Source organism: Terrapene carolina, unplaced genomic scaffold (assembly GCF_002925995.2).
Source record: "Terrapene carolina triunguis isolate 2854851 unplaced genomic scaffold, T_m_triunguis-2.0 Scaffold104, whole genome shotgun sequence".
Classification (NCBI taxonomy): domain Eukaryota; kingdom Metazoa; phylum Chordata; order Testudines; family Emydidae; genus Terrapene; species Terrapene triunguis.
The window spans coordinates 785,389-800,639 of record NW_020664455.1 but is presented as its reverse complement, the minus strand read 5'-3'; the positions used below and the strand labels follow the sequence as shown (position 1 = coordinate 800,639).

At 40.9% G+C, this 15,251-nt stretch overlaps 1 protein-coding gene across 1 annotated transcript in view; it reads right to left on the bottom strand.

Moving 5' to 3' along the window:
* Positions 1–15,251, bottom strand: part of LOC112118973 (cytosolic carboxypeptidase 6) — a 1,367,858-nt gene that overhangs the window by 1,349,177 nt on the left and 3,430 nt on the right. The window lies entirely within an intron of this gene.

The window sequence follows — 15,251 nt, the reverse complement described above, 5'->3', positions numbered from 1 at the left end:
CATGGACACTTGATTTTTATCCATTGTCTGTTGCCAAGAGGAGATCAGTAGATAGGCTGAATAGTCTGGTGGAATGGGAATCAAGAGACTTTGGTTTGATTTCTGGCTCAGCCACAGACTTCCTATGTGTCTTGGGCAAATTACTTAATCTACTCTGTGCCTAAATTCCTCATCTGGAAAATGAGAGTAATAACTACCTACCTCACATGGTATTGTGAGATTAAAGTCCATTAGTGACTATGAGGTGTTCTCTGTAATGAGTCATGTAACCAACTAAATAGATAGATCATTTGCCAGATGTTGGTTCTATACCACACACACATTTGCCAGTGTTGGTTCTATACCACACACAAGACAGTACCCAACTTGACAATGATCAAGGAGATCTGAAACTTCTAAGTATTGTGCACGATTTTTTGCCATAGTCTTCTTTATCTGATATACAAATGGAAGATTAGATATTGCATAATAGTTAGTCAGATTATCAGTGTCAAGAGTTAGTTTCTTAAGCAACAGCTGCATGCACAGCAGCTTTCTTAAGAGCCACTGGCATCCTATGTCTTACCTAATAGCAGCACTGAATCTCCACGAGCAACTGACCCAATTTTTCCCCACTGGCTATGACTGTGTAGTTTCCCTAACAGCCTAGCAATTCCTTCACTTTATTATCTGAAAAAAGTAGGTCTTGTGGTGACGACTGATGCAAAGAAATCATGCATAGTGTCTTTAATGTTCTTAGCCATCTTATATCCCAGGTAGTCTGGTGGACCCACTCATTCTCTTGTTGCTCTCCTGTTTCTGATGTACTCAAATGATTCTTTGAATGTCAACGGCTACTTGCTCTTCAAATTCCCATCTTGGATGTTTACCTGCCCCTTTCTATAGCCACATGGTCAGGATTTTGATTTTCTATTTTGTTTCTTGAACCTTAACCATACTGTGGTTTTTTTTTATTTATATTTTCCTTGCCTTCCTACTTCATTTTTGTTTAGGGGCACGCATGCCTTCCAAGATTCAATTACAGTATGCTTAACTAGACTTCATGCTGTGTCTGAAATTTTTAATTTTCTCACTTTTGAGTTTGGAGTCTTTTTGACTAGTCTTTTTTGGAGTCTTCATTTAAAAAAAATCATTTCTGAAGTTTAGCACTACTTTTGGAATGATTCCCTCAGCATGGATGTTGAAATTAATTACACTATTAATTATGGTTCAATTTTAGCTAATTCTTGAAGCATTCCTGTGAGTTACTTAAGACTAAGCTGAGAATAGCTTCTCTACTTCTGTTCTCTAGAATTGCCTGTTCCACAAAGCAATAATTAGAAGGTGTAAAGAAATTGCTTCTCTATGCATTGTCCCCCTTTGATACTTGACCAGTTTACATGTATATAGCTGACATCACCCTTTATTATTTAATCAATGCTTTATAAGAGCATATTGCTCCATATCATAAGACTGATTTTTTTTTTAATTTTTACCCACAAATATCTCAAAGGATTGCAGAACAGAAGAGCTAAACAACAAATAACTGTTTGAGATTTTGATATGTTCCAAGAAAATAAAATCTTAGCAAAGTAATTTAGTATATATTATTAACACTTTTGCATTAACACTGCAATAACAGATTGAACTATAGAAAACACTTCTTACTAACAGGAAACAGATTCAGCAATATCTTAACTAAGCAAGTGGCCAAGTTGAAGTTATAGTATTTACGGGGGTTTGAGACACAAGTGAAATGTTATTACTGTACAGAAAACAAATCAAACTAACATCAATGTAGAGATGCACGAAGGAAAAGTACTGAGAGATCTACAGTTCAAATGACTGTAAAACATTATTACTGACTACAAGTAAAAACGGTAACATGTTAGGTATCTCAAATATAGATTTAAAATTTAATTTCATAAAATGGTAATGTTATGTTATCAGTTATTGCAAGTAAAAATATATGGAGTATTTAATAATAGTTAAACTATTTAATTAATAATAAAAGTTAGCCTACATTTAATAAGTAAGACTTCCTCCTTCAAATCCCTTTTCCCAAAATCTGCCACAATATCTAAAAGAAATTAGCCAATTTATGATGCCAGGGTGAAGGAGCAGATAGGGACAGCTGATACAATACTTGATTTATAATAATATTTTGTTAAAAATTAATGAAAAAAATTAAAATACACATCGTTTGTATATATAAAAATGTATTTGACTGTATCCCCCCTCCTTTCACATTTAGATACCACTTGTTTTTGAATAGGGCCCAATCATGCAAATACATATGCATATGAGTAACTTTAGTCATGTGAGTATTCCCACTGAACTTAATGGGACTACTCACATGCTTAAAGTTATAAGCAGTGTTGTTATAGCCATGTTGGTCCCAGGATATTAGAGACAAGATAGGTGAGATAATATCTTTTATTGGACCAACTTCTGTTGGTGACAGAGACAAGCTTTCAAGCTTACACAGAGCTCTTCTTCAGATCTGGGGCAAGATCTACACTACAGAATTATGTCATAGAATCACAGAAGTGTAGAACTGGAAGGGAACTCAAGAGGTCTTCTAGTCCAGTCCCCTGCATGATGACCTAAATTACATCAGCATACAGCCGGCACAGTAATTAAATTGCTTTTGCGTGTCCATACTATGCCCCTTGTGTCGGCGGCGCTTGCATCGATAGAGAAAGCAGTGCACTGTGGGTAGCTCTCCCACTGTGCAACTCACCATTATCTAGCACAGGGTGTTTGGAAAGATTCTGCAGTGCCTCATGGGACCAAACAAGCTGTGCACGGATGACTGGGAATATGATTTCAACGTCCCATAATGCAGTGTTCTTCATCCCATAATTTCATCTGCATTCCATAATGTTTCGTGCCTATTTTAAAAAATCCCCACAAACCCATGCGTTCCTCTTTGGTGTCTACCATCTGTGTCAGAAGCATGAATCCTGCACAGCTGTGCACTACTGTGATGAGCATTGCAAGCATTAGCGCCTGGTCCTGCCATATTTGCAGAGCTGCCAGAGGAGCTGCAGAGAACATGGCGATTCCTTGGAAGTGGGATTGCTGTGGGCCATAGAAAGAAACAATTCAAAGTTGTTGGCAGCATTTACAGAGCAGCTGCAGATGGCAGAGCGCCAGTTCTGGGCCCAAGAAACAAGCATTGACTTGACTGGTAGGATTGCATCATAAAGACAGGTTCAGGAAAGATTTCCGTCAGGTCGTAGTCCCCAAGAAGCATGGGTTGTAATTGTTTAATAATATCCCATCTGGGTTCCACTGTCAGGTGGTAGGTAACAAATAAGGGTGTGTAGTCAGAGGGGGTTTTATTTCTGTATTGAAGCAAGTTCTTGCGTGATATATGGGTAGTCTGTTCATGATGGCCCTATGACTGGAGGAGTGTTAATGGGTCACTTCACCTTGAATAGTCTCTTGAAATATGTGTTAACTACTTATGCTAAACAATCTGTTCCACTTTGTATTTAGCTGTGACACTGAGTATGTGTCCCAGACCTGAAGAAAAGCTCTTTATAAGCTCAAAAGCTTGTCTCTCTCACCAACAGAAATTGGTCTAATAAAAGATTAGCCACCTTGTCATGCTTAAAGTTAGGTATTTTCATAAATGGTTGCAGGATCAGTGCCCTCAACTGTAAGAGCAGAAAATGCATCTTTTTATGTGTTTGTACAGCAACAAGCAGAATAAAGCTTGAATTCTGATTGAGGTCTCTAGACTCAACTGTGATATAAATAATAAAATTACATTTAAAAAAAAACTGTGGTAAAAGAATGTTTAGGTTGCAAAGTCAAGCACTCCAAAGTTAGGAAATACCAGGATTAAGGCTGCCTGTGCAGAGGCGGGTGCAAACAGGGGAAGGGCAGGAGCTCTGAGAGGTGATGAAGGATAGAAAGAGGGACAGGAGCTGGAGGGAAGGAGGACAGAAGCAGAGGGAGACAGGAGACAGTGTAGTGCAACACCACACACCAGCATAGGACAGGAAATAAAGAATATTATATATACAATTGAAACTGCAATAAAGTGATCAATAAAATACACACATTCAGTGAAGAACATGTTTATTGTTGGAAGCTGGACCAAAAAGTTCAACTGTAATTTTTTTTTCTCCAGCCACGGGAGTACCTGCCTTCCCTCCTTTTACTATAATTAAAAGGACAGTGGCCCAAATGTAACATCAGCAGGCCACAATATTAATAACCTCAAAATGACTAACAAATATGGAACAAATACATATTAGAAGTAGCAATACTGATTCAGATACAACTGTCCCAGACAGAAGACTCTTAAAAGATTAGGAGGATAACCGGCATACTTTGATCATGCTAGTCACTCTCTCTCAGGCCTTTGGAAAGAGCTGCAAGTCTTCTGAGGAAAATACAGCTCCTGAAAGAAAGAGGGCAACCTGGGAAGAATGGGGTAACTAGTGAAACTGCAGCCTGATTCCATTTCTGCAAATTTAAATTCATTCACTGAATTTTTATTTTCTGTTTACCAGACAAGTAGGATGATCATTCAAGTATTTCTGCATGCCACATGCCAATAGAAGGTAGGTTAGTGGTTCAAAATCCTGTCTGTATGTGGTTTAATTAAAGGGATTTAGTGGTCTCATCCACCTACGCCTAAATATTCCCTAGATATGTTAGTAAGGTTGTCTCTTTGCTACAGAATTGGAGAGATAACTTGAACCTCAGTCTGAAAGAACGTTCAACCAAGTTGGGCATCTTCTTATATCCAGTGTCCTTTAAAAAGATATCAGACATCAAAGTGAGCTTAGCAGAAAAGCAGGAAGTCAAACTGAGCAGCTCTGAAAGGAAACTAACTAGTCCTAATCACTTTCATTTTGCAGTAGACTCCATATGTGAAGATTAACTAAATTACCTCTAATTTTGGGTCCCCAACTTGAGACTCGTAGGTCTCATGGCCGGCACCCAAATATGGAAGCATGCAATATTCGTGGATACTTTATAAAAATTGGCGCTAAGAACTTGCAGAGGGAAACTGACTAGGACTTGGTATGTGAAGCTCAGAGCCAACTGCAAGCAGAAATTAGTCCTACAGAAATGATTGCAGCTTGATGCAAAAGGAAAGTGAATAACCCTAGTCAACTACTTCTGCAAAGCTCTTTACAAAGGGTGTGGCAAAAAGAAGGGATAAGCACTAACAAAAAAAGGAATGGGGGAGACACATATAAAAGTGAAATTAGCACAAAGGAGATTAAAGAGAAAACAGTTGAAAGAGAAAGTAAATGTTAATAGAGAACAGAAATTAAAGAGAAAGAAAGATAAAAAGGGAGAGAAACAGAGGAAAAAGATGGGAGGAGAGAGGGATGAAGAGAAGGATTTGCCACATCAGTGGAAAAGTACCACCACTTTTTCCCCACTACTTCAGCTGCTAATTTACAATTGGGAGAAACAATCAGGGGAATTGATATGAGAGCAAATAAAAGGAGAATTTCAAGTCGATTTGAGACAAAAAATATAGGAAAGTCGGAGGGTCACATGTGATATTGCAAGTAAACTTATAAATGTAAACAGTTGCATGTGATGTTAAAAAATTATTTTGCTTCTGTTTTGTTGTATAAAGGAAAAACTGCAAATAACAACATACTTCCCACGTCCTTTAAGTGTGGCTCCGCTATGAAAATAGACTAGAAAAATGTAGTTCAGTATTTGTTGTCTCTCAATAATTTCCACAACAAATGTGCTCAATTTGCAAGTTAAAAGATGCATTGTTGGTTTCTTTTCTATCAGGCCTGCAAACTCCATTTAGGTTACGAGAGTCGAGCTGAATTTCTTCCTTCTCATGGATCATCACCAATACTATAATAAAGATGCTGCAGGCCAAATTATGACTACAGTTTCACCTTTTCAACCCCACTGTCTTCAAATTATGTTTTTGATGACACCATGCAACTTTACAGCCTTCAGTTAGGATTGCACAGGTCTAACTGAATGAAATGTATTAACAATTCTGTTGATGAAATACAAGAAAGAATAGAATCTACCTTCTTCTCCCAGAGCTCTGTTTTGGTCTGCAGGACTAACAAAAGTTCAAAGCAATAAAATCTGAATGTTGCTGCTAAAATCAGTACATTAGTCTGAAAATACACAAGAAACAGATCTATTGAGATGCCATTTTTACAGTCACTTTTCAGAGTACAGACACACTTTAATCAACATAAGAACAAAGGAATTGCTACACAGAATCAGACCAGATGTCCACCTAGTCCAGAATTTTATCTTTGACAGAGGCCAATACCAGAGGCTTCAGAGGAAGATGAATAAACCACAGTAGGCAAATGTGTGATAATCTGCCCTTCATAATAGATCTCAATCTGATCTGTAATAGGTAAAGATTGGTTTAAGACTTGAACAATGATGTTTAATATCTGTTAGAAGTTTTTTGTTATAATTAATTATAACTCTGGATATTCTTGATATTCATATAAATATCCAATCCTCTTTTGAATCACGTTAAGTTCTTGGCCTCCTCAACTTTATGTGGCAATGAGTTCCACAGTTTAATTACTTGTGTGAAAAAGTATTTCTTTTTATCTATTTTGAATTTCCAACATTTAATTTTATTGAACATCCATTTGTGTTATGAGATAGGGAGAACAGAAGTTCTCCAACTACCTTCTTTACACCCTTAATTATTTTATATACTTTTATCAATTCTTATTTGTCTCCTTGCTAAAATAAACAATCCCAGTCTTTTCACTCTCTCTTCATATGAGAGCTTTTCCTTAGCCTTGTTCATTCTTATCACTCTTCTCTGAATCCCTGTTAGTTCTCCAATATCCATTTTCGAGATGGGATGACAAGACTGCACACACTATTCCAGATGAAGGCGAACACTGATATATATAAATGCACTGTAGTATTCTGTGTCTTATTCACCCTCCCATTCCTTAGGCAACTTACAGTTTGTTAGCTTTCTTTGACTGCAGCTGCACATTGATCAGAGGTCACTATTGTGCTGTCTTTCTTGAGCAGGGACAGTTAATTTAGAACCCTGTAAGATGTATGAGTAATTTAAACTTTGACTTTTCCTTAAAAATCACCTAGAAAAAAAAATCACAACTGTGTAAGGAGGAAATAGCAATGACTTATTTGTGAAATTCTGAGAATTGCTGTCAGTGGAAAGCCACATGGAGGTCTATACATAAAAAAGGGTAATACAAAGTAGATGAAAAGGAAAAGAGCATTCTCTAGGAGTGGAAAATATTGAATATTCATAGCTATGAAATAGAACAGGGGTGAAATCCCTACCTCTCCCTAAAAATAAATTACTAGAAGGAATTGAATGAAACACCTTAATAATCTTAAGGGTAGAGGAAAGAAATGAAGGACATTTTCAAAACCTGATGTATTTGGACTTAGGATAAAATTTTCAAAAGTGCCTAAGTGACGGATCAAGTTAGGAACCTAACTCCTATTGAAATCAAAGCAGTTAGGTGCCTAACATGCTTAGGTGCTTTTTAAAATCCCAAGAGGATCTTTAGGTACCTAAATACTTTTGAAAATTTGGCCCTAAGTAGAGTAAATTACTATTGAAAATTGGACATACGTGATATTGAAAATTTTACCCATTGTTATCAATGTTTAACTTACTGAAAAATGTCTAAACAGGAGATTTTTAGTACACAAGATTCTATTCCAGATTCTTCTGGTTGACATAACTTATTTGGACTTTCCAAAAAACATTGATAAAGTCCTCCAGAAGGAGGAAACTAAGCATTTCTGTCTTAGTTTGGTCAAGATTTAGAAAAAGACTAAGAAATAGAAAACTAAGAATAGGAATAAATGGTCAATTTTGAACATGGCAAAAGTTTAGCACTGGGATTCCTCAAGGTCCTGTAATAGAACTGGTAGTGCTTTTTACATTGCTAATGATCTAAAAAAGAGGCAGACAGTGATGTGGCAAAATCTGCAGATGACATGAAATTATTTCGGTTAGTTAAGATTAGAGAAGACTGAAGGTCTTCAGGAAGACCTAACAAAGCTAGGAAACTGGGCCGGGTAATAACAGATGAAATTCAATGTCAACAAATGCAAGGTAACACATGTTGCAAGAATTAATGTTTACCATGTTGCAAATTAACTTTTAACTACTCAGGAAAAAGAGCTGAGTGTCACTGTGCACATCTAAGTGAAAACTTCTGCTCAATGTGCTACTGTGATTAAGAAAGCAAACAAAGTCTTAGGATGTGTAAAAAATGGGATAAGAAATAATACTGAATATAACATCTTAATATAAATCGATGGGACACCCTCTTCTGAAATACTATGTTCAGTTCTAGTCACATGATCTCAAAAAAAAGGAAGAAATATAGAAAGGGTTCAGAAATCTGCCACAAAAATGATTAGACACATGAAAAGATTTCTGTGTCAACAGTGAATGAAACTACTGAGACAATTTCACTTAGAGAGATTAATATGAGGGAACATGATACAGATATAAAAAATAAGAATGGTATAAAAAAGTAAACTGACTTATCCTCTCATAATAAAAGAACAAGAGGACTCCTAATGAAATTAAAAGGTAAAAATTTAAAACTAATTAAAGGAAATACTTTTGTCTGTGTGACTACTCTGTAAAACTGCCTGACACAAGATATCATTGAGGCCAAGAGCTTAGTAGGATCCAACAAAGGACTAGATATTTATCTAGACAAATGAGAAGATTCACATTTATATTAGTTAGGATAGGTTCTTAAAATAAGTATAAACTCTCATGCTTTAGGGCATAAGCCAACCACTAAATTACAGGATTTAGGAAGAAATTCGCCTTTAAGAAAGGTTGTTCCATAACTGTCCACTATGGTGGTTTTGTCACTTTTCTCTGAAGCATCGGATACTGGCTACCATAAAAGATAGCATACTGAATTAGGTGGCTCAATGTTATGATTGTCATGAATGGCAATTTGTATGTTCCTGTGATCCTTGGAAAAGTGGCTTAAGAGCCCTTTGCCTCAGTTTCCAAATCTGTAAAATGGGGATAACAATAGTTACTTCACAAAAAGGCTCAATTTGTGCTTTCAGATGCTAGGAAGAAAAGCAATATGCTGTAAGGGCAAAGTAAAGCATAAATGAGGCACTACATAACACTGGCTTTCAGAGCAAAACAACATTTTACACATATTCCATTTTTCATAACAGAGGGACCAAAATCACATTCCTACCTATATGCAGCTCTGCTAAAAATGAAGCCACTTCTAGGTAGAAATGGATAGCAGATGCACAATATGCAACACAGTGCTGTGGGATAAGGGAAATTTTGGCCAAAGGCATCAGGGAAATTTATGAGAAGTGCCATAGGATGTTTAATATCTGCAAAGAGTGATATTACCCTGGTTTTATCTTCAACAAGGTTAATGCCCTTACTCTCCAAGAAGTGTCTCGGAGGCGTTTATTTTCACACATGGTGGAAAGGGCAGCAGTCCTATCTCAGAACACTTGAAAGATGCCTACACCTAGAAACAAAAGCTGCATGGGACCGTTAATGTCCATGAAGAAAGACAGGACCTCAGTTTCATCCACAGATCTCTGTTCATTCAATAAACATAACGGTGGAATCATTAGCATCCATGCAGAGTGAACAGAATCCAGTTGTTTAGGATCTTGTCCAAAAGGTAACCTGTGTTACCTCAGTATAAAGTGTTCAGTATGCTGTAACTCACTAAACTCAAGGCACTTTGGTCTTAATGGCATTGGGAAAGGGGACAACTGCTGAACAACCCCCAAACCTCCAGCATGTGATATGGTTTTAAATCCCAGTCCCATGTCCCCATTAAAAATATAATTTATTAAGAAACCAACAAGTGTTGGATCAAGTAGATCATTGTCCCGTGTGTGAAGGGGATGCTCCCCCCACCTTCTATAGAAAGCACACTATTCTACCACCACCTTGTCCCCTGGTTGAAGGGGATACTCCCTCTTATCTCATTTGCTCTCTGAGTGAGGCTCTCCCCACCACCGCCTCCATAAAGGAGAAACCTCCTCCCACACATATGCACATCGATGCTGTGTGAAGGGGACTCTCCTCACTACCACCTTGTCACCTGTGAAAGAAAGATGCTCCATCTACCCTCATCACCTATGGGAAGGGGACTTTTAGTCCCCCCTCTTGAGTGAAGGAGTCTCCCCCATCCCGCATTCCCCTATGTGACGGGGTCTCCCCCCACATTCCCTGTGTGAAGGAGCTTCTCCCACAAACCCTCTGTGTGAAGGGGTCTCCCCCCCTACATTCCCTGTGTGAAGGAGCCTCTCCCACAAACCCTCTGTGTGAAGGGGTCTCCCCCTGCATTTCCTGTGTTAAGGGGTCTCCCCCCTACATTCCCAGTGTGAAGGGGCCTCTCCCCTGCATTCCCTGTGTGAAGGGGCCTCTCCCCCAAACCCCCTGTGTGAAGGGGTCTCCACCACTACATTTCCTGTGTAAGGGGCCTCTCCCCCAAAACCCCTGTGTGAAGGGGTCTCCCCCCTGCATTCTGTGTGCTAAGGGGCCTCTCCCCAAAAAACCCTGTGTGAAGGGGTCTCCCCCCTGCATTCTGTGTGCTATGGGGCCTCTCCCCCAAAAACCCTGTGTGAAGGGGTCTCCCCCCTATATTCCCTGTGCTAAGGGGCCTCTCCCGCAAAACCCCCTGTGTAAAGGGGTCTCCCCCCTGTATTCCCTGTGCAAAGGTTTCCCCCTCTGAAGGGGCCTCTGCCCCCCCCCGGCAAAGGGTCCCCCCTCCCGAAGTCAAGCGGGGTTTTTCCCGCACCCCGAGTGAAGGGCACCCTCCCCTAACCCCTACCTGAAGGGACGTCTCCCCTCTTCCCCCATGCAAGGGCCCCGCTCCCTTAACCCCAGGTAAGGAGTCTCTGCCTCTCTCCTTCCCCCCTGAGACTGCGGCTGGCACTGACCCGGCTCTGCCGTCTTGCTCCTCTCCGCCATGTTTGTTGTCGTCCCCCAGCCGCTCCACACTGAGTGAGACGCTGCCCGGGCGTCACCATGGCAACACACGTCACAGCCAGGGGAGTCCCTCACTCCTCCCCCCTCCCTTGCCACGGGGTCAGCAACGTCCCGGCGGAGGAGTCTGAGCAGGAGGCAACGGCGGGGGCTCGCGCGGACGCTCAGCCCCCTGCAGGCGCGCGGGTGAGGGGCCGGCTGCTAACGGCCTAGGCGCTGCGCGGGGGGGCTGGGCCGGTGTTGCCGAGTCTCACTATGAATGCAGCAGGCACAGAGATGCAGCCTCGGGGGCGCTCATTGTCTGTGTTTGGGTGTGCTCCCCCCCCCCGCACAGGTGGGTCTGACAATTACAGCGATGCAGCCCCAGGAGAGCGGGGGGGGGTTCATTTAGTGTGTTTGTCTGTGCTCCCATGCGCCCCCAGCAGGTGAGTCTGACAATTACAATGCTGCAGCCCCAGGGGTCGGGAAGCACATGATGGGGGTTTGCCCTGGCACCTACCTGTACCCCGATGCAGCAGGTGAAAAACTGGCCATGCAGCAATTACGGTGATGTAGCTCTAGGGCAGGAGGGGATCGTGTTTGTGGATGCTCCCTCCCGCCTTCCCTATGCCCCTGTCTGAGCATAAGTTAATTACAATGATACAGCGTATTGGGGAAGAGGCCAGGGCTATGTGTACCCCCCACACACCTTCCTTCTCCCAACAGATGACAGATTACACATAATTACAATTATGCAGCCCCAGGGAAGGAAGGGCTTAGTAGTGTGTTTCCCCCACACACACCAGCAGGTGAGTCTATGTGGCAATTACAGGGAGGCAGCCTCAGGAGAAGACGGGCTGATTATATGTGTGTGTGTGTGTTTCCCCCTTGCAGGGCCGGCTTTAGGCCAATTCCACCAATTCCCCCGAATCGGGCCCCGCGCCTAAGAGGGCCCCATGCCCAGTGGCAGGGCCACCCAGAGTGGGGGGCAAGTGGCAGAGAATCCCTTCCTTGGCTAGAGGCGCCTTTTTAATTTTTACTCACCCAGCGGCATTCCGGGTCTTTGGTGGCACTTTGGCGGCGGGTCCTTCACTCGCTCCGGGTCTTTGGCGGCGGGTCCTTCAGTGCCACTGAAGACCCGGAGTGAGTGAAGGACCCACCGCCAAAGACTAGGAGCGCAGCCCGGTGAGTACAAGCCCCACGTGGTTTTTTTATGTGGTTTTTTTTTTTTAGTCATCCCTGTCGGGGCCCCGTCGAAACTGTTCGAATCGGGCCCCGCACTTCCTAAAGCCGGCCCTGCCCCCTTGCCACTCACCATGGGATTTTCACTGTGTAGCAATTAGAGTGGTGCAGCCCTAGGGAAAGAGGGGCTTACTGTGTGTGTGCACCCCCACCTTCCAGATCTCCACCCTGACCTAAGAGAGCCTGACTTATGTAGCATTCCACAGTGAGGCACTTTCTGAGCAGATGGGAGGTACTTGTTTCATATGTGTGCCCCAAACCCAGCAGATAAGACTGATCATCTGGCAATCACAGTGATGTCCCCTCAGGACAGAAGGGCCTGAGTGCACATGTGCCCTCTCAACCCCAGCAGGTGAAACTCACCCTGTGACAATTACAATGATGAAGGCCTCGCTGAGGAGGCACTTGTTATGTCTGTGTTCCCCATATGATACAGCAAGTGGAGACTGACCATGTGTGTCTCAATCATGCAAGAACAACAGATGCAAAACTTGCAGACATATCTCCACTACTACAATGATCAATATCCCCCACAATACACCTTTCAAGATCCATGGGTCCTACATATGCCTATCACAATGTGGTACCGTATCCAGTGCACTAAATGCCCCAATAACAACTATGTGGTGAAACAAGACAATCCTTATGCTTTCAAATGAACTCAAACAGAAAATGATTTAAAAAAAAAACCCAACACATCACCTGTGGGCAAACAGTTTTCACAAAACTGTCGCTCCATATCTGACCTCTCACTCCTTTGTTCTCAAAGGAAACTTGCACATCATCTTCAAAAGACGAGCTTAAACTCATAACTTTGCTTGACACTAAAAACCATGATCTTGATAAATTTTAATGTATGCTAAACTATCTGTTTCACCTTGTATTTAGCTGTGACACAGAGGCCAGGTTTAAACTAGCACTTATGTCGGCAAAACTTTTGTTGCTCAGGCATGTGGAAAAAAACACAGACCCCTGAGTGACATAAGTTTTGCCAGCATAAGCGCTCAAGTGCACAGCGCTATGTCGGTGGGAGATGCTCTCTCGCCGACATAGCTACGGCCACTCGTTGAGCTGGTTTTAGTATGTCGACAGGAGGGCTGTCTCCCATTGGTATAATGCAGCTACACAACTGCTGTTACAGTGGCACAGCTATATGTAGACATGTCCTGAGTCCCTTACCTTTCCCATACCTGAAGAAGCTCTCTGTAACTCAAAAGCTTCTCTCTTTCACCAATAGAAATGGGTCCAATAAAAGATATTCCCTCACCCACCTTGTCTCTCTGTATTTTAAAGGTCATTTGCAAAGGAAAAATATGGGCTCATTACATTTTTCGTGCTCCTTTGTAATGTACTAAAAAGACCCGAAGAGTATGTTTCAAAAGTTGTTTTTCATAGATTCTGAGGCCAGACAGGACCACTGATCATCTAGTCTGACCTACTGCATAATGCACACCATAGGACTTCCCTGAATTAATGCCTATTTGAATTAGCACATGTCTTTTAGAAAAATATCAGTTTTGATTTAAAAATATCTAGTGAGGGAGAATCCACCACATCCCTTGGTAAATTGTTCCAATGGTTAATTACCCTCAATGTTAAAAATTTACATATTGTTTCCAGTCTGAATGTGTCTAGCTTCAACTTCCAGCCATTGGATCTTGTTCTACCTTTGTCTGCTATATTAAAGAGCACATCATCAAATTTTTGTTCCCCATGTAGGTGCTTACGGACTTTGTTAAACTAAACAGATTAAGCTTCTCGAGTCTATCACTATAAAGCATGTTTTCCAGTCCTTGAATCATTCTCCCCTTGACCCTCTCCAATTTATCAACATCCTTTCTGAAATGTTGACACAATATTCTAGTAGCAATTTCCCAGTGCCAAACACAGAGGTAAAATAATAAATAAATAATGAATCTATTCCTACTTGAGATTCCCCTGTTTAAAAATACATCCAGGGATTGCATTAGCCTTTGTGGCCACAGCATTGCACTGGGAATTTATGTTCAGGTGATTATCTACCAAGACCCTCAAATCTTTTTCAGGGTCACTGCCTCCTAGGAGAGAGGCCACCATCCTGTAAGTGCGGTCTACATTCTTTAATCCTAGTTATATAACTTTACACTTGGCCCCTGTAAAAGTACATTGTTTGCTTGCGCCCAGTTTACCGAGTCATCCAGATCATTGTGTATCGCTGACTTGATCTCCTCATTATTTACCATTGCCTCAAACTTCGTGTCATCTGAAAACTTTATCAGAGATTATTTTATATTTTCTTCAAGGTCATTGACTACAAAAAAAAAGATTTAAAATAGCACAGGGCCAAAAACCAATCCCACTAGAAACATACCTACTTGATTCTCTATTTGCAATTACCTTCTGAGACCTATTAGACAGTTTTTAATCCATTTAATGTGTGCCATATTGATTTTGAATTGTTCTAGTTTCTTAATCAAGATGTTGTGAGGTACTAAGTTAAATGACTTACAGAAGTCTAAGTATATTACATCAATACTATTACCTTTATCAAATAAACTTGAAATTTCATCAAAATGTGTATCAGATTACTTTGACAGGATCCTATTCACGTAAACCCAGGTTGATTAGCATTAATTATATTCCTGTCTTTTAATTCTTTATTAATTGGGTCGTATATAAGCCATTCCATTATTTTGCTGGGATCAATGTTAGGCTGACAGGCCAATAATTGACTGGGTCATCCTGTTTACCCTCTCTAACTATTGGCACAACATTACCTTCTTTGAAGTTTTCTGGAACTTTCCCCAGTGTTCAAGAATTCTTGAAAGTCAGCATTAACTATCTAGTGAGCTCTTTGGCCAGCTCTTTTAAAACTCTTGGCTGCAAGTTATCCAGACCTGCTGATTTTAAAATGCCTAACTTTAGTAGCTGCTGTTTATCCTTCTCCTCAACTGCTATTGGAATGTAAAGTGTTTCATTATCATCACATGACTACATCATCTGTTTTTCCCCCCAAATACATAACCAATATTTACTGAACACTACTTTTTCTACATAATCGATAATTCCACCATTTCCATCTATTAAT